Source organism: Arachis hypogaea, chromosome 14, assembly GCF_003086295.3.
Source record: "Arachis hypogaea cultivar Tifrunner chromosome 14, arahy.Tifrunner.gnm2.J5K5, whole genome shotgun sequence".
Lineage (NCBI taxonomy): Eukaryota > Viridiplantae > Streptophyta > Magnoliopsida > Fabales > Fabaceae > Arachis > Arachis hypogaea.
Window position 1 is genome coordinate 45,873,615 of NC_092049.1, and position 18,705 is coordinate 45,892,319.

At 36.5% G+C, this 18,705-nt stretch overlaps 1 non-coding gene across 1 annotated transcript; it reads left to right on the top strand.

Annotated features, from left to right (window-relative positions):
- Window positions 1-3,373: 3,373 nt before the first annotated feature.
- LOC112746156 (small nucleolar RNA R71) lies at window positions 3,374-3,480 on the top strand. The gene has a single exon (XR_003174052.1). It is a non-coding gene; the product is annotated as a small nucleolar RNA R71 (small nucleolar RNA).
- Window positions 3,481-18,705: the final 15,225 nt, after the last annotated feature.

Consider the following 18,705-nt stretch of genomic DNA (forward strand, 5'->3'; position numbering starts at 1 on the left):
AGAGCTGCATGGTCTGAGTATACTACTACCTTAGTACCAAGTAAATAGGCTCGAAATTTATTCAGAGCAAAAACAATAGCAAGAAGCTCTTTTTCAGTAGTAGTATAATTAGACTGAGCAACATCTAATATTTTAGATGCATAAGCAATTACGAAAGGATTCTTACCTTCGCACTGAGCCAGTGCCACTCCTACTGCATGGTTGGAGGCATCACACATAATTTCAAATTTCTAGCTCCAGTCTGGTCCTCTCATAATCGGAGCTTGAGTCAGGGCGATCTTGAGCTTATCAAACGCTTTCATATAATCCTCACTGAACTCGAACTCAATATCTTTCTGCAGCAGTCTGGATAAAGGTAATGCTACCTTACTGAAGCCCTTAATAAATCTCCTATAAAAACCTGCATGGCCAAGGAACGAACGGACTTCCCTCACGGAGGAGGGGTAAGGAAAACTAGAAATGACATCTACCTTTGATGGATCTACTGAAATACCAGTTTTAGAGACAATATGTCCTAGAATAATCCATTGTTTTACCATAAAGTGACATTTTTCAAAATTCAATACAAGGTTTGAACTAACACACCTGTCTAATACTCTAGCTAAACTATCCAAGAAAAGGTCAAATGAATCACCATATACGCTAAAATCATCCATAAATACTTCCATACAGTTCTCAATAAGATCTGAGAAGATACTTATCATGCATCTTTGGAAAGTAGCAGGTGCATTACAGAAGCCAAAAGGTATTCTTTTATAAGCATATGTTCCAAAGGGACATGTAAAAGTGGTGTTCTCCTGATCTTCAGGAGCTATATGAATTTGAAAGTAGCCTGTATAACCATCTAAAAAGCAATAATGGGATTTACCTGATAGACGATCGAGCATCTGATCAATAAATGGCAAGGGGTAATGATCCTTGCGAGTAGCTTGGTTGAGACGCCTATAGTCAATGCAAACCCTCCATGAATTCTGCACTCTAGTTGTCAAGAGCTCTCCATGTTCATTCTTTACTGTTGTGACTCCAAACTTCTTGGGCACCACTTGTACTGGACTGACCCATTCACTATCTGAGATGGGGTAAATGATATCTGCTTCAAGTAGCCTGGTCACTTCTTTCTTGACAACTTCTAAGATGGTGGGATTCAATCTTCTTTGGGGTTGACATACGGGTTTTGATTCCTCTTCTAAATATATTCTGTGCTCACAAACTTGAGGACTGATGCCTACTATATCCACCAAGCTCCATCCAATTGCTCTCTTATGTTTTCTTAGCACACTAAGCAGTTGCTCTTCCTGTTGAGAAGTGAGTTCCCTTGCAATGATAACTGGAAACTTCTGATTATCCTCAAGGTATGCATACTTGAGGTGTGGAGGAAGGGGGTTTAATTCCAATTTCTGCTCATGGCTAGGTTCTGGATCATATGGGGCTAGTGGTAATGGTAAAGTGTTGTCATGATGTTCAGAGGGTGTCCCCACACTTGGACCTTGCTCCATGTGCTTCTCTTCTAATTCTTCTTGGTGAACTTCAGCTACAGTTTCATCAATGATGTCGCACTGGAAGATAGAATGATCTTCTGGAGGGTGCTTCATAGCTTTATTTAAACTGAAACTTACTGTTCTGCCATCTATTTCAAAGGAGTAAGTTCCTGAAAATGCATCCAGCTTGAACTTTGAAGTTTTCAGGAGTGGTCTTCCAAGCAGGATTGATGATGGTCTTCCTGAGTCATTAGGGGGCATTTCCAGGATATAGAAGTCAATGAGAAATGTGAGCCCGTTAATGCTCACTAATACATCTTCAGCAATTCCAACTACTGTAATAATGCTTTTATCTACTAACACAAAACGAGCTGCCGACCTTTTTAAGGGAGGGAGCCTTAAGGTATCATATGTAGACAATGGCATTATACTAACACACGCTCGTAAGTCACACATGCAATCAGAAAATATTACACCTCCAATGATACAGTTAACCATGCATGGACCTGGATCGCTACATTTTTCAGGTATACTTCCCATTAAAGCAGATATAGAACTACCTAAAGGAATAGTTTCTAATTCATTAATTTTATCTTTATGTATGTATAAATCCTTCCGAAACTTTGAATATTTAGGTACTTGCTGAATAACATAAAAAAGGGGAACAGTTACCTCAAACTTTTTGAAAATTTCTACCATTTTGGGATCAAGTTCCATCTGCTTTCTAGACTTCCTTGCAAGGTGTGGGAATGGGATAGGGATGGCGCCACTTGTAGCCTCTGCATCCTTTGGTGCTCCATTCCTTGGCTGAGCCGTTTCTTTTTCAACCTTGTCTTGTACTTTATCTTCCTCTTCGACATCTTCCATTTCAGCATCTTCTACTTCTATCACATCCTCAGCTGAGGCATGTTCTATTGGGCTTGGCTCCTCCTGATTCCTCTCTGGCAGTGTGGTTTCGGACCTCAAAGTGATGGCATTGATGCCACCCTTCGGGTTAGGTAAGGGTTAAGAAGGAATTCAGCTAGAGTTTAAAGGTTGGTTAGTGGAAGTAGGTAATGAATCTATCCGACGGCAAGAGCTTGTAAAGTGGCGTTCAGACCATTTAGAGTAGAGTTTAGTGTAGTCTGCATATCTTGTTGTCCTTGTGCAAGAGAACGAAGCATCTCGTCATTTGATGAGGAAGTAGGATAAGTGATCTGTGGTACTTGTTGTTGGTTTTACTGGGGTCCTTGTGACTATCTTAAGTAAGGAGCTCTGTAAGGTTGGTTCTGATTCTATTGTTTGTTGTTGTTATTCCACCTCTGGTTTCTGTAGTTGTCTCTGCCTCCTCTGTTATAGTTGTCCCTTCGGCCATGATTGGAATTATCCCTCTAACCTTGGTTGTAGTTGTCCTGCCATCCTTGGTTATAGTTCCCACCTTGGTTGTGGTTGCCACCATGTTGATTATATCCTTGATTCGGGTGGTCATAGAAGTTATGAGTAGCTGCCACAGTATTGTCTTCTTGTTGGAGCTACAGGCATTCGTCATTATAATGACTATAATCAGCACATATGCCGCATACTTTTTGGGGTACTAACTGTTGGCTTTGTTGTGGTAGGGAAGGCTGAGCTTGTTGTTGTTGGTTCAACTGTAATTGCTTCAGTAGGTTGGTCATTTCACATATACTCTGTGTAAGAGCAGTAGTCTCAATGTTAGAGGAAACCTCTGCAACAACTTTTGAGTGGGTGCTCCTGTGCCTGTGATTCCTAGTGGACTCAGCTAAGTCGCTGATCAGTTGCCATGCTTCATTTGCGGTCTTGTACTTCTTAAGAGAACCACTACTAGTACCATCTAGTGTAGTTTTATCCCGAGGCTTCATGCCTTGAGTGAAATAGCTGATCAACACTAGCCTGTCAATCATGTGATGGGGGCATGCGTCCAGGAGGTTCTTAAAACGCTCCCAGTACTTCTAGAGAGTTTCTGATCACCTTGAACAATGCATGAGATCTCTTTCCTTAGTCTGTCTGTAACTTCAGCTGGAAAGTATTTCTCCAAAAATTCTTTCCTGAGCGTATCCCAGTTGGTAACAGTTCCTTCAGGTTGAGAGTAGTACCACTCCCTCACCTTTCCCTCAAGAGAAAACGGGAAGGCAGTTAATAGAATAGAAGTTTCATTCGCACCCTGACGCCTAACAGTACAACAGGCTGTCTGAAAATCCCTAAGGTGCTTAATAGGCTCTTGAGCAGGTAAGCCATGAAACTTGGGCATCAAGATGATTAGTGCAGTCTTCAGTTCAAAATCTGCAGCCAGAGTTGGATGATGCACTTGATACGGCTGCATTGTAAAATCTGGGGCTTCGGCTTCCTAGAGAGTAATCTTCCTAGGTTCTGCCATTCTATCTGCACGTGAATTAACTGAATCAGTAGTAAAGGAGCTTGTTTTGCTCTCAGACGGCGGTTCAGATACGCCCTCAGATGAGACTGGTGAATTGATAACAATTACTTCACCACCCTCAGAGGCTAACCGACGTCAAGCTCGCCTTATACGTGAAATAGTTCTTTCAATTTCAAGATCAAAAGCAGCTAAGCTCGGATCAGGCAGTGAACGCGTCATTCAATGAGAAAAACATATAGCTCATGGTAAAAAAAAATAAAAATAAAATATGCAAATAAAAATAAAAAAATGTACACTAATTAATAATCTAGCACACAATTGTAACTCCCCGGCAACGGCGCCAAAAACTGGTGTGTGGCAGAAGTTTGACCAATTAAGGGATATTTAATAAGAGAACAGCGTTGTAAGTATATCCCTTAACCAGCTAAAATCTGCCTCACCAATTTAGAAAGGTGTCACAAAAATTTTAAATAAAAATACTGGGAGTATGAATCCCAGGTTGTCTCCCAACGAGTTGCACGAAAGGATGCTATTTTATTAATTAGGAATTTTCCGAGAGTTTTGAGAGTTGAATAATGAGCAATTAAATAATTATAAATTAAAGCAATAAGCTAAAAATGATTATTGATATTCTAAATAAAAAGCCTTGACCGGGGGAATGATTAATTGGAAGTTCTATCCTTGTTGGGATCTCTTAAGTGTAGTATTAAAAAGGTTGTTGTTTTCACTTAGTTATCCCTTACTAAATAAAGGAAAGTCAAGTGATTAAGCTAACCTTTACTCACAAATCCTAGTCCTCTCCCTTGGGAAGGTCTAGCAGTAGTAAATACAGAACTAGCCAACAACGTCCAAATTAAACAGCACTTAAGCCTTCCAACTCAAGTGTTTCCTCTTAATCAACCCCCATGTCAAGTATGGAGTCTACTCCATTGACATGAATATAACGCTCATAAAAATATAAGAAGACATAATAAATTAATTAAAATAAAATAGAGACTGAAAATAAATTAAAAGTAAAAGTAATATTCTTTATCAACAATTCATGAAAAAATCCTAATTAGAACTCTAAATAAAATAAATAAGGATATGGAAGAATAAGGGACAAAGTAAACAAACTAGAATAATGTCTTCAATGGAGGTAATGACTTCTTCAATATCCAAAAGCATAAGCTAATTAACTATGAATGTAAAGAGAACCTAGAGGGGAAGTAATCCTCTCTAAATTCAGATCTAAAAACCTAAAAACTATCCTAATGAGAATATGCGAATGTGTATTGATGTGTATTTAATCTGTTGTTGAGTCTCTGCGTATCCCCTGGCTTTATTATGTGTTTTTGGGCCGAAAATTGGGTCAAAACGCGGCCCGAAGGTATTTGTGCCTGGCCAGAAGGTTTTACTATTCAATTCTCGGCTCAAGCTCTTTTTTGGGAAGCTTAAATCTAGATGGTTAGGACCCTTTGTGGTCACGGGTGTGTCACCCTTTAGTCATGTGAAACTTCAAAATAGGAATTCAGACCGCAAATTCATAGTCAATGGCCAGCGGGTAAAGCATTACTTTGGAGATGAGATTGACTGTCAGAGATCCACCCATCTGCAGACAAAGCAGTTGTAAATGTCAAGCTAATGTAAAGAAGCGCTTGTTAGAAGGCAATCCAACCGTCAGTATCCTTTCATTTGCTTTAGTCTATTTTAGTTTGATTTCGTTTCATTTTATTTTTCATTACTTTTTGTAGTTTTCCTAGTTTTTCCAATGTTGGTGATCATGTGCAGAGCTTAGAACAGGGACAAAAGAGTTCAGATAGAAGAATAGAACACCCTGGAGGATCAATGCTGCGGGGGCTAAACACCACAGAGGGAATTTAGCGCCATGAGGGGAGTATTGGTTTGGGCGTTTCATGCCCACTTTGAGCGTTCGCATGCAAAGTTTTGATCCCTTTAGGGCGTTTTAGGTCCATAATGGGCGTTTAATTGCACCAAGGATACAAAAAAAGGGGGAGCCATGGGCATTTGATAAACCCCAATTTTGTAGTTTATCTTGTACTTAATTTGGGGGATTTTATCAACTTTTCTCACATTTATTCAATAAAATAGCATGGTCTTATAATTCTCCCTAAATTAGTGCTTAAGTGTGAAAACATGCTTTTTAGGCCTTAAAATAGCTAAATTTAATTCACTTTAATTACATTCAATTCCTTGATATGTTTATTAAGTGATTTCAAGTTTAGAAGGCAAAGATTGGATTGAAGGAATGAAGGAAAAGCATGCAAAGCGGGAGAACTCATGAAGATACGAAGGAGTCGCAAAGCTGTCAATCCTGACCTCTTTACACTCAATTGATCATAACTTGAGTTATAGAGATCCAAATAAAACGGTTCTAGTTGTGTTGGAACGCTAACTTCTGGGGCTTCAAAATGATATAAAATTTGCCATAGTTGCCTACATCTAGGGATGCGTACGTGTGCATCACACATACGCATGGGAGGATGCACATGACTCACTAAAGGCAACTCGTGGCCAGCGATTTCTGAAGCATTTTGGGCCCAATTCAATTCATTTTTGATGCTATTGAACCCAAGGATTGAAGAGGGAATGAACCAAGGAGTCATAGTTTAGTTTTCATCATGTTTTAGGGTAGAATTCTAGAGAGAGAAACTCTCGCGTCTCTCTAGATTTAGGATAGAAATTAGGGTAAAGTTAGGTTAATCTCTCTCAATTTTCTTTTTCAATTCTTATTTTGATTTCAATTTCCTTTATATTTTAGTGTTCTATTGTCTTAATCTTCTTAGTTTCTCTTGTTAATTCCTTATTTCGCTCTCTTTTATGTTGATGAACCATTGTGGATCTTGATTTCTTCTAATGAAATTTTATGTTTCGATGTCCTTTTTATGTTCATCTTAATTGCTATTGTTGATTTCATGCTTGTGGTAGTCATGGGTTTCATAAATTCTAGCATTTTGTGATGTTTACTTTTATTGCACTCTAGGTGTTTGATAAAATGTTTACACTAGTTTTTGAGTAGTTTTCTTTACTCTTGGCTTAGGCTAAGGGGATTGGGTGACCTTGAGTCATTGGGTCTCAATGAATTGGTGATTTGAGAACCCTTAGTGGTCAATTTGATAACCATTGACTCTAGCCTACTACTAAGTTAATTAGTAGCTAGGTTAGAACTCATGGATTGATGTTGATCAAGCCATTTGACGTACTTCAAGCCTAGGAGTAGATATTACGTACTTAAGGCCTTTGAAAGTAGACTTAATGAGCTTGGTTCCTCATAATTGTCAATACATGATTTGTAGATAAGGATGGTGATCTCAATTACCTATGTCTAGCCAAGAGTTCTTTCCCATTTATTTTATTAGTCCTTATCATTTACTTTCTTGTTGTTTACTTTTCTTGCCATTTATAAAATCAAACCCCTTGCATCTTCATAGCCAATAATTGAGCACTTCATTGCAATTCCTTGTGAGATGACCCGAGGTTTAAATACTTCAGTTAATTTTTATTGGGGTTTGTACTTATGAAAACTCAAATTTTTTTATGTGAGAATTGTTTGTTGGTTTGGAGCTATGTTTACAACGAAGTTCTTATTTCTATAAGAGAAATTCTAGACCGACACAATAAATTTTCAACATCAAAATGGCACTGTTGCCGGGGAGTTGCAATGGTGCTATGTTATTGGCTATTGTATATATGTGAATATGTTTCTTTGTTTGCTTTAGGAGTTAGTTTTTATTAGTTTTATTAGTTTTTGTTTTATTTCCGCTTTCACTATGAATTCTCATCACTTTGGCTATGAGTATGGTTCAAACTATGTTGTAGGAGATGAAATTTACAATGATAACATGCATCAAGGATTTGGAGATCAAAGGAGGGAGGAGCCCCAAGCTTATGGACAACCTTCTTGGCGACAACCTTCTTCCGATTCGAGTTTGACAAGAGTGCTTGGGGACATGACTACCCTTCTCACGGAGATGCACAAGGAACAAAAGGCATTTTATTCCATCCGAGCCATTCAATCACCACCCCAACATGACTACTCGCTGGATTCCTATAGGTATAATTCCAATCCTAATGCATATCAATCTAATGGATGTGGTGACCCTTATTGTGATTGTCAACAACCACCACCATATGCCTATGAACCACCCCTCAACATGGTTTTGAACCACCTTAATCACAAGTCCCTTATCCCCAATCACCTCTATATGACCCTAATCCTTATCCATCATACCAACCACCTTTTGAGCCATATGAACCATACATGAAGCCACCGCAATTCCAACACAACTAATCCCAAGAACCACCTCCATACCCTTACCAAGTTGAACCACCTTCTAATTATGAACCCTTTTCCCCAAACAACGAACCCTCTCTTACACCACCTCTAATGGATGAGTCTCTCCATGCCCTCATGCTAGAGCAAGGAGATTTTAGATCTCGTATCCTAAGGTAACAAGAGGAGATGGAAAAAATATTTAAGGAGTTAAAAGCCAAGATGGTTATTGTGGCGGAAGTCGTTCACAATATGGTCTCCTCCTACCTAAGTCTATGCGATCAAGGCACTCCCATTGTTGAATGTAGATAAGCAATCAATGAGCATAGTGAGGGAGTGAGTTTGGCGCTTCAAGGTGAAGAAGAGAACTTGAAGCAAGGAGTGCAACAAGAGGGGGAGGTAGAGATGATTGAAAAGGAAGAAGTGGTTGAAAACCTAGGAGATGTTGGAAGTCCATGGGAATGTAGCATTAGAGAGCCCTCTTTCAAGAAGCTTAATATTGATGTTGAGGAGGGTGCGCAACCTCCAATGCATATCATGGTTGAAGATTTTGAAGAGGTTGATCGAGAGGTGGATTCAATCATTGATGAATTCTTGTGTACAATTGAATCTTGTCCCATTGGACATGAAATTGAGGTAATGAAAGAAGACACCTCGCCTCTCATACCCTTGGTAAGCAATGAAGAAGAGATTGAATTGGAAGGAAGCTACCAAGAGGAAGGTTTGGAAAAAGTTGGGCAAGAGACAAGTTCCATAATTGAAGACAACTCCACACCAAGTGACATTGATAACCTTGTTAAAGATTCTCCTAATAGACGTGAAGTTGATGTTGAAGTGGATTTCACACAACCTTCCAAATTTGATTTGATTGATGATGATAAGGAAATGGAAGAAGTTGACAAGCAAGGAGAAGTTGAGGGAAGTTGTCAAAAGGTAGAGGTACTCAAAGAAGAGCATAAGGGAGTAGAACTTGCAAGATTGTTGGAAACACCCCTTCCTAATTCACCATCCAATATAACATTCAAGTGGGTAAAGTTCTTATCTCACTACAAGAAAAATACCCATTTAGCCACACTTTATTTAAGCTACATTTGAAAAGCGTAGCCTATTCTATGAATAGGCTATGCTTTTCTCCGTGTTGCCTTTTTATAGGAGAAAAAGATACACAATTGTGGCATCATTTAAAAAGTGTAGCCTTAGGTATTATAGAAATCACTTATAAAGCGTAGCCGTAGGTTGATATCTATAGGTTCACTTTTCGTATCAAAGAAGACGCTCTTAGAGGGTAGCCTATTTGTTGAGTTTTGGGCGTTTTAAAAATGATACCTAATGTATCTAGAGCCAAATACACCCAAAACACTTAGTAATTTTTTTCTCCTTATCACTAAGTCATATTCACATTCGAACACCCTACTTTCGCCGTCAGATCAGAGAAAAATTTCACCCCTTCACCTTTGCAAATCACCTTCTAATTAATTGTTCAAAACCCTAACCCTAACTCACCTTCGCCAAGCACCCTTTCATGCACACACCCAGATCCGAGAGAATGAGTGAACTAGAGGGAGGAGAGGAGGAATACAGAAATGAGAGCGCAAGCGAGAGAACAGAGAGTGAGAGGGGGTCACCGTCGCAACGCTGCCATCGCCATCCACCGAACACTAAAGCCATATAACACAAACATGGTGAAGGTGCAGATGAACACTGCTGATGTGGCGGTGGAGGTTAAGTGCCTTTGTCGCTTGATCGGAATGTGTTGCTCCAATGTCTACGACCTCACTCCCAAGGTAGGAAAAACACTTCTCTATTCTCATATTCTTTTTTTTTTCTAATCTTTAATCAAAATTAAATCCTTACTAATTATTTTAATTTTGATTTTGATCTCAATCTTATTATGCAGATGTATGTCTTCAAGCTGATGAACAGTAGCGGAGTTTCGAAATCCGGCGAAAGCGAAAAGGTCCTCCTTCTCATGGAAAGTGGCGTCAGATTGCACACCACTGTGTACATGTGGTAATCCTTCAATCTTCACATCATTATATTCTAATTTATTTATTATAGTTTCAATTTTAATAATAGAGCATTCAATGATCTTAATTTAATTGGTTGTTTAATCATGATTATTATAGTGACAAGAGCAATACTCCTTCTGGTTTTACTCTCAAATTGAGGAAGCATATTCGTTCTAGGAGGCCTGAAGATGTTAGGTAGCTTGGCTATGATAGGGTATTACCCCTACCTTTTTTGTTCTCCTATTAATCTATAGAAATTTATTTTATGTTTTGATTTTTGTTTTCTTTAAACTGTGTCAGATTATTCTCTTTCAATTTGGATTGGGGGAGAATGCAAACTATGTTATATTGGAACTTTATGCCCAGGGGAACATCCTCCTTACAGATGCTAACTTTACTATCCTAACTCTCCTGCGATCTCATAGGTTAATTCTTGTGCTTGTCCCTAATATCAAATCGTTCCTTCCCCTTGATATGTATAGTAAGAACTGTGAGACATTAATTATTAATAGACAAAACAGATGAAAATATGAATGCTTGTACTTTATATTCTTTTTACTAGCTTAACAGTGGTAGGAGTTTATGATAAAAGAAGAATATGTCAGGACCTGAGAAAGCAAATTAGAGTACCTGTGGAGGATAAGGATACTGTGATAGTACTAAAACATTTCAAAAATACGTTAGATTTAACGAAATTTTTGCAAGATCTGTTCAACCAATTTTTCTTGTCTCTTTAGATTTAAATAGATTGTAAACAAGTGTTCAATTTTTCTTGATACCTTTCAATAATCACAGCATGAAGGGGATTTTTATTGCATTGTTAGTTTTGGCTTGCATGGCCTTCCTGTAGCTCGAGAGGTCCAACCAATCAAAGGTAAGATAGAGTACTCAGCTCCTTCAATATGGTTTGTATATCATGTCATCCATCCCATGTTTAATTTGTGTTCTAATAAGTTCTAATTTATGTTGTAAGAAATAATGCTTTAATTTTTCAGGTAGTGAAAGGACCCATTAGAAGGCTTTTACTATTTGTGGGTATGATATATATTCTTCTGTATATATTAGCTATCTTTAATTTAAGCAATATAGACGAATTTATTAATCGACCAATTTGGTACGCATACATAAAAACACATGCAGGTTTTAAGGGAGCATATACAAAAGGAGCAATTTATTATTATGCTGGAAGAAAAAGAGGAGTAGGAGGAGGAGTTCCACTTCCATGATCTCCACCTCCACATCCTAGTAGTGCTGTTAATAATGAAATTAATCCAAGGTTGCAAAAACTCCTTCTTCTACTTTATTATGTGTGTTATTTACTATAGCTAGTAATAATAAAGATGTATCATCGCTTGTTAGTTTTCACTTTGCAATGGTGTTTGTGAATACCTTTTTATACTTCTTCTTTTACTAAAATTTTATGCATTAATGCTGCTGTTTTGTATCATCATCTATTATAAAAAAGTGAATAACTAGGAAAATAATAATATATTCTTGCTTGATTCATTTTAGAGACATGTTAATTTGTACATCTACAACATGGTTTAAACTAAAATCAGTTTTATTTCCAATTTTGTTCTCAATGTTCTGTAGTTCTATGAAATTTAGCATGAGTAGTTTTTGCGATTTATCCGAAATAGTAAAGTTGAGTAAAGAGTGAAAATTATAACTATTACCATTGGTATCCATGATTCCATCATCAATGAGCTCTTGCATATTTTCCTTGCAACATAACTTTGCAGCCATGTTGTGCTAATTTATGAGACAAGTGCATTAGAGGGTTCACATGCCCTTGTGCTGGAAATGGAATAAGTAGAACATGTTTGAACTTCATCTTTTCTGGTGTTTTTGATTCTGAGACTTTTTGGGGGTGGGGGTTGCTTATTCTGACTTTTATTCCTATCATTTCTCTTTATATCATTTCCTTGTTTCTAATTATTTAACATATTGAAAACTGATTAATTACTTCAATCATGGAAATCAAACATTACCATGAAAATCTGGCTTACTTATTACATTACTGAAATAGAAACTAGAACTATTGAGCATTGATAAAAATTTGTGGCATGTGATATCACAAAACAATGAGTAAATCCCCATTGTGGTTCTTGAATTTTTATTTTTTTATTTTGTTTTTGAAGTATCAATTTGATTCTTGAGGATTACTTTGATGTCACTAACATTTAATAATCTTGAAGGCAATGCATTCTTTTAGTGCTAATCAGAAAAGGAGTTGAGCTTTTCAAAGGCTGATTTCATTGTTGTGCGAAAGGTTTGTTTTCTCAGTTAATGTCATTGTACTGTTATACTTTGTTTTCTATGTAAATATCCTCAAACATGCCAGGTGGCTAGCTACTAAACGAGTTTGGTATTCTCTCAGCGACTATTTACATTTAGCTGAAATAGATTCCTTTCATATTGGCTACTCTCATGTTTATGAGATTCTAGTTCCAGGGCTGCTGAAATACTTACATTAGATAGAGAAGTTTATTACTTTTATACCTTCACAAGTTATCCATTTTTCAAGGGATCTCAAGGGCAAAAGGGTAAAACAAAAGCAGAATAAAGATATTTTTTTAAGAGATTAACTTGCTATCACAAAGGAAGAGTTATTACATTGTTAAGAGTTTTATTCAACTGATGTACACTTTTATTTATTAGATAGTTCTGATTCATGAACTTTTATTCAATTTTCTAATTATCTATTATTCAATAATTAGTTTTTTAATTTGAGTGTTTACGTATTTAAGTATTAGATTTTGATATCATTATGAATAAAAATTATATGTTTTGTTTCTGAATATCACTTGTGCTAATGGCTTCTCAGATTTTCGAGGCAAAGGAATGAGAACGGGCCTTTATGAATAGGGGACGCTGGAATCAGTTGCGCTCAATGGGAGAACCCAAGAATTTGCTTCAATATATGTTCAATTTGGTCATGCTAGATGTTCTATTTGATGTCAACAATTTTTTCTCTACTATCAAAAGATTTATGGCTTTTATTAGAAGATAATTATGTAGTATGCAATATTTTATTTTTGAGTAGTTTATTAGTAATAAATTCTAAGTGGTCTAGTGTATATTTTGATATGGACATGTTTAATTTAGTGTGAGATGTATGAATACTCAATTATGATTATTCTAATATTTTTAGTTCATTATAAATATATTGTTTAAGGATAATTTTTATTATTTAAAGAATATTGTATGGTATTATTATGTACTTATTTTTATTTTATAATTTTTTACTAATTTAATTAAAAATACAAGATTATATATATAATCATTTCACTAAATATTAGGTTTTAGAAAAAAAGATTATTAGAATATTATATATATATATATATATATAGAAAACAAAAAAAAATAATGAGGGACCTAAGGCTACACTTATATAGAGTAGCTATAGTATACAATGTGACTACGCTTTATAGGTGATGCAGTAGCGTTGAAAAGCGTAGCCTATTCTGGCAAAAATGGAAGCTGAAAAGTGTAGCCTTTGGTCCTAGACAGCATCGCTTGAAAAGCGCACCCTATTCCCAAACACCAAAAGCGTAGCCCTTGGTGCAGAAAAGTGTACCCTTTGAGAATAGGCAACGGCCGAATAGAAATCACCTCAGAAAGCGTAGTCGTAGCCCAGAAAGCGTAGCCGTAGCCTAAGGCATCATTTTTTCACTTTTGGCTACACTTTTCAAGTGTACCAGAATGGGTGTTTTTCTTGTAGTGTCTCCAATCTTCACTTTCCCACTTGAATATGGTTTGATTGAAAATGATGGGCAACTTAGAACTCTTTGTGGGGTTAAGAGCAAAAGGAAATTGATTAGTGGGTGGAAATGCCAAACAAGGTTATTTATGGTTAGAAATTTAAATTCTAAGTGCAATGGTTGGTATAATTCTCAACTAAAAGGGTCTAAGAGAATGCTTTGGTGTTCACATGAGAATTCGGATCACTTGCCACCCAAATGGAATTGTCTTGATCAACTTGAAGATGGGTGTGGAAATAAGATTTGGGATCCGGGTATGTTTGAGGATTAATTTTGGGAGTGCTTAGCCTGTGAAGGACTCCATCAAGACTTGGTAAAACTCATTGGAAATCTTGGAGCACAATGGACAACCAAGCATTGGTAGGAGTTCCAAGATGAGTTCAAGCATAAACCACCTTGACAAGGAGCCTCCCAAATGTCCAACTTAAGGACTTTAAATAAAAGTGCTAGGTGGGAGGCACCCCACCATGGTAAACTCTTTCCATTCTCTTGTATATATAATCAATGAATGAATTGAGTTGCCATTGTAGGTAGTTTTCCTTATTTTCTATAGTCTTATACATTTTGTTTTGATTGATAGATTGCTTATTAGGTTCATGATTTGTTTAGAATGGTTGTTGTTGAATAGTATTTTGCTTGGAGTGTAAGTTTTGTTTGTAGTGTATTTGAAAATTTTTCAAAAGCAAAAAAAAAAAGATTTGTTGTTGAATTTTAATTTTGATTGTTTTAGAATGCTTGTAGAATAGGAGAGTGCCCTGTTAATGATTCCATGTTTTTTTAAAAAAAGGGGGGTAGGCACGCGTACGCGTACATCACGTGTACGCATTGATGGGTCAGTGCAGCACCCATGCTTTTTCTCGAGAGTTATGCCAACTTAGTGCCAGAATTGTGCCTCAGGCACAATTCTCATCCCACCCGTACGCGTGCATCACGCGGACGCATCGATTCGCACTCTCTCCATATATGCATACGCGTGCACGACGCTTACGCGTCGCTTGTCAACCCTGCCACCCACGCGCACGCATGGGTGACGCTTACGCGTCGCCTTCTGCGCTCTGTTTTCCCCTGTTTCTGCCCTGTTTTCTATTCCATTCTTCTCCTCTTTTCTTTCTTCTTTCTTTCTTCTTTCTTATTCCTTTCTTGCTTTCTCTCTTCCTCTATTTTCAATTTCCCACTTCTCATTTTTTTTTAATTTTCATTTTCTTTCATATGTTGCATTTGCATATTGTCATTCATTGCATCTTAATTTTGTTTTCATAACTTGTTCTTGTTTTCTTTTCTAAGTTCTTATTTTAATAATGATGTTGGATTCTTATATTCAATTGTTAAGACTTTCTTGCATTATTTTGGTGCTTTTTGACTTGTTGAATATTGTTGGGTGATGAAATTTTTAGGTTAATGCTTAATCTTTGATAACTCTTGTGTCCTTTTTGCATTGACATAAACTTTTAATGTCTCTCATGACCCACTCTTTTGTGTTTGAACTTGATGCTTTCGAGTGTGCTCTTCATGTCATTCACTCATGCTTTAACTTTGTTCTTGCATCAAGTGTTAGTTAATATGCCCTTTGCCTATATTGCTTTCTCACTCACATGCGTAGCTAACATGTAGTGAGAACCCTAATTTTATTTGGCATTAGCCCCTGCCTATGTTCTATTTGCTTTAATATCTTTGTTGTAGGCTTAATTTTCTTTCTTTTTCTCTCCTTTGAGGTTGGCCACCAAAAGAAGGAAAGGAAAAGCTTTTAAATGGGGCAACAAACAAGTCATCTGCACAACCTTTTGAAGAAGCTCAACAAGTTATAGCAACCCGTCCACCTTGCTCTTCTTTGCATGCACCGAGGATGGTGCAAATTTTTAAGTGTGGAGAGGTCGTCCGACCGATCTCCATGGGTAACAATTTCTTTCTTTCATCACCAATTCTTAATTTCCTTTGCTAGTTAGTTGTTGCATTGCATGATAGGTTGCATGTTAGTTATAATTTGTATATATTCTATCATTTCTTTTTATGTTAGGACCACTTGGTTAGGGTGATGATTTCTTTTTCAAGAAACTGTTTTTAGGGCACCCTACCAATTTGAAAAATTTTTCTTGTTGAACTTGCTTGAAGAATTTATTTTGGAACTGGTTGTTGAGTTAAGAACACAAGCATGTGACCTTTGAGCCAATTGTGTGGTTACATCTTACAACCACTTATTTTCATTCTTGTGTGCATTGTTCTCTTTCTATGATTGCAATCTTTGATTTGTTTGAGTCTATATGTCCATTATTCCATGTATACATGTATTTATATGATTGAGGCCATCATTTCAAATAGCTCACTTACCCAAATAGCCTACCTTTCAGCAACCATTGTTAGCTAATTTGAGCTTATTAATCCCTTTTGTTCTTAATTTTAGCACATCACTATCCCTAAGTAAAAAACAATAAATGTCCCTTAATTTAGATCTTTGATTAGCTTAGGCTAGTAAGAGTGTTTATCATTTGGGTATGGGAAACTTGGGACATTGGTTGAGGTAAAAGTGTAATTTTTATTTTTGTTGGAAATTTTGGGAATTGGGTACATACTCATGTATTAATTATGTTTAAACCATATGCATTGATACTCTTGTATATACTTTATTGCAAAAAGAAAAAAAATTTACAAAATAAAGAAAAAAATAAAAATAAAAAAATAGAAAATATATATATATATATATATATATATAGAGAGAGAGAGAGAGAGAAAAAAGCAGTAAAAATGGGACAAAAATGCCCCAAAGCAAAGTAATACTAAAAATGCATATGGAATGTGAATTGAAGGGAATGCATGAGTATGTGAAAAAGTGAAGAATAGGTAGTTAGGTTAGTACTCAAATTGTATACGTGGTCATAGGTTAGGTAGGAAGTTTAAGTTGATCAAAGATCCAAATTTCAAGCTCACTTGACCATACGCATCCCTACCTTTACCTTAGCCCCATTACAACCTATGAATAAGTCCTCATGATGAATGTATGCATGCATTGAATAATTGTTGATTGTTAGATGAAAATCAAATCATGGAAAAGCATGAGTAGAAGAGAATTGAGTGATTGACCCTATACACTTGAGCGAATAGAGTGGATACACTTCCGGTGAGGGTTCGATGCTCAATTCCTTGTTCCCGGCTTTCATGAGCTTTTCTTCTTGCGAGTCTATTTGTACATTATTTTGATATTCAAATTGGTAGGATTCATGAATCATCATACTACTTAGCCCTACATATGCATATGTGTTCTTGGGGATTGATTTACTTTTAACCAAGTAGGTAGAATCATTTTGCATTTAGTTGCATTCATATAGATAGGTGCATATAGTTTATTTGCATTGAATAAATGTTCATTCCCCTTTTTTGTCCTTCTTTATTCTTAGCATGAGGACATGCTTGGTTTAAGTGTGGGGAGGTTTGATAAATTCCAATTTTGTGGTTTATCTTGTGCTTAATTTTGGGGATTTTATCAACTTTTCTCACATTTATTCAATAAAATAGCATGGTCTTGTAATTCTCCCTAAATTGGTGCTTAAGTGTGAAAACATGCTTTTTAGGCCTTAAAATAGCTAAATTTAATTCATTTTAATTCCATTCGATGCCTTGATATATTTGTTAAGTGATTTCAGGTTTAGAAGGCAAAGATTGGATTGAAGGAATGAAGGAAAAGCATGCAAAGCGGGAGAACTCATGAAGATATGAAGGAATCGCAAAGCTGTCAATCCTAGCCTCTTCGCACTCAATCGATCATAACTTGAGCTACAGAGGTCCAAATGAGGCGGTTCTAGTTGTGTTGGAAAGCTAACATCTGGAGATTCAAAATGATATAAAATTTGCCATAGTTTCCCGGCTTCTAAGGACGCATACGCGTGCATCACACATACGTGTGGGAGGATGCATGTGACTCACTAAAGCTAACTCGTGGCTAGCGATTTCTGAAGCATTTTGGGCCCAATCCAACTCATTTCTAATGCTATTAAACCCAAAGATTGAAGAGGGAATGAACCAAGGAGTCATAGTTTATTTTCATCATGTTTTAGGGTAGAATTCTAGAGAGAGAAGCTCTCTCCTCTCTAGATTTAGGATAGAAATTAGGGTAAAGTTAGGTTAATCTCTCTCAATTTTCTTTTTCAATTCTTAATTTGATTTCAATTCTCTTTATATTTTAGTGTTCTATTGTCTTAATCTTCTTAGTTGCTCTTGTTAATTCCTTATTTTGCTCTCTTTTATGATGATGAACCATTATGGATCTTGATTTCTTCTAATGAAATTTTATGTTTCTATGTCCTTTTTATGTTCATCTTAATTGCTATTGTTGATTTCATGCTTGTGGTAGTCATGGATTTTATTAATTCTAGCATTTTGTGATGTTTACTTTTATTGCACTCTAGGTGTTTGATAAAATGTGTACACTAGTTTTTGAGTAGTTTTCTTTACTCTTGGCCTAGGTTAAGGGGATTGGGTGACCTTGAGTCATTGGGTCTCAATGAATTGGTGATTTGAGAACCCTTAGTGGTCAATTTGATAACCATTGACTCTAGCCTACTACTAAGTTAATTAGTAGCTAGGTTAGGACTCATGGATTGATGTTGATCAAGCCATTTGACGTACTTCAAGCCTAGGAGTAGATATTACGTACTTAAGGCCTTTGGAAGTAGACTTAATGAGCTTGATTCCTAATAATTGTCAATACATGGTTTGTAGACAAGGATGGTGATCTCAATTACCTATGTCTAGCCAAGAGTTCTTTCCCATTTATTTTATTTGTCCTTATCATTTACTTTCTTGTTGTTTACTTTTC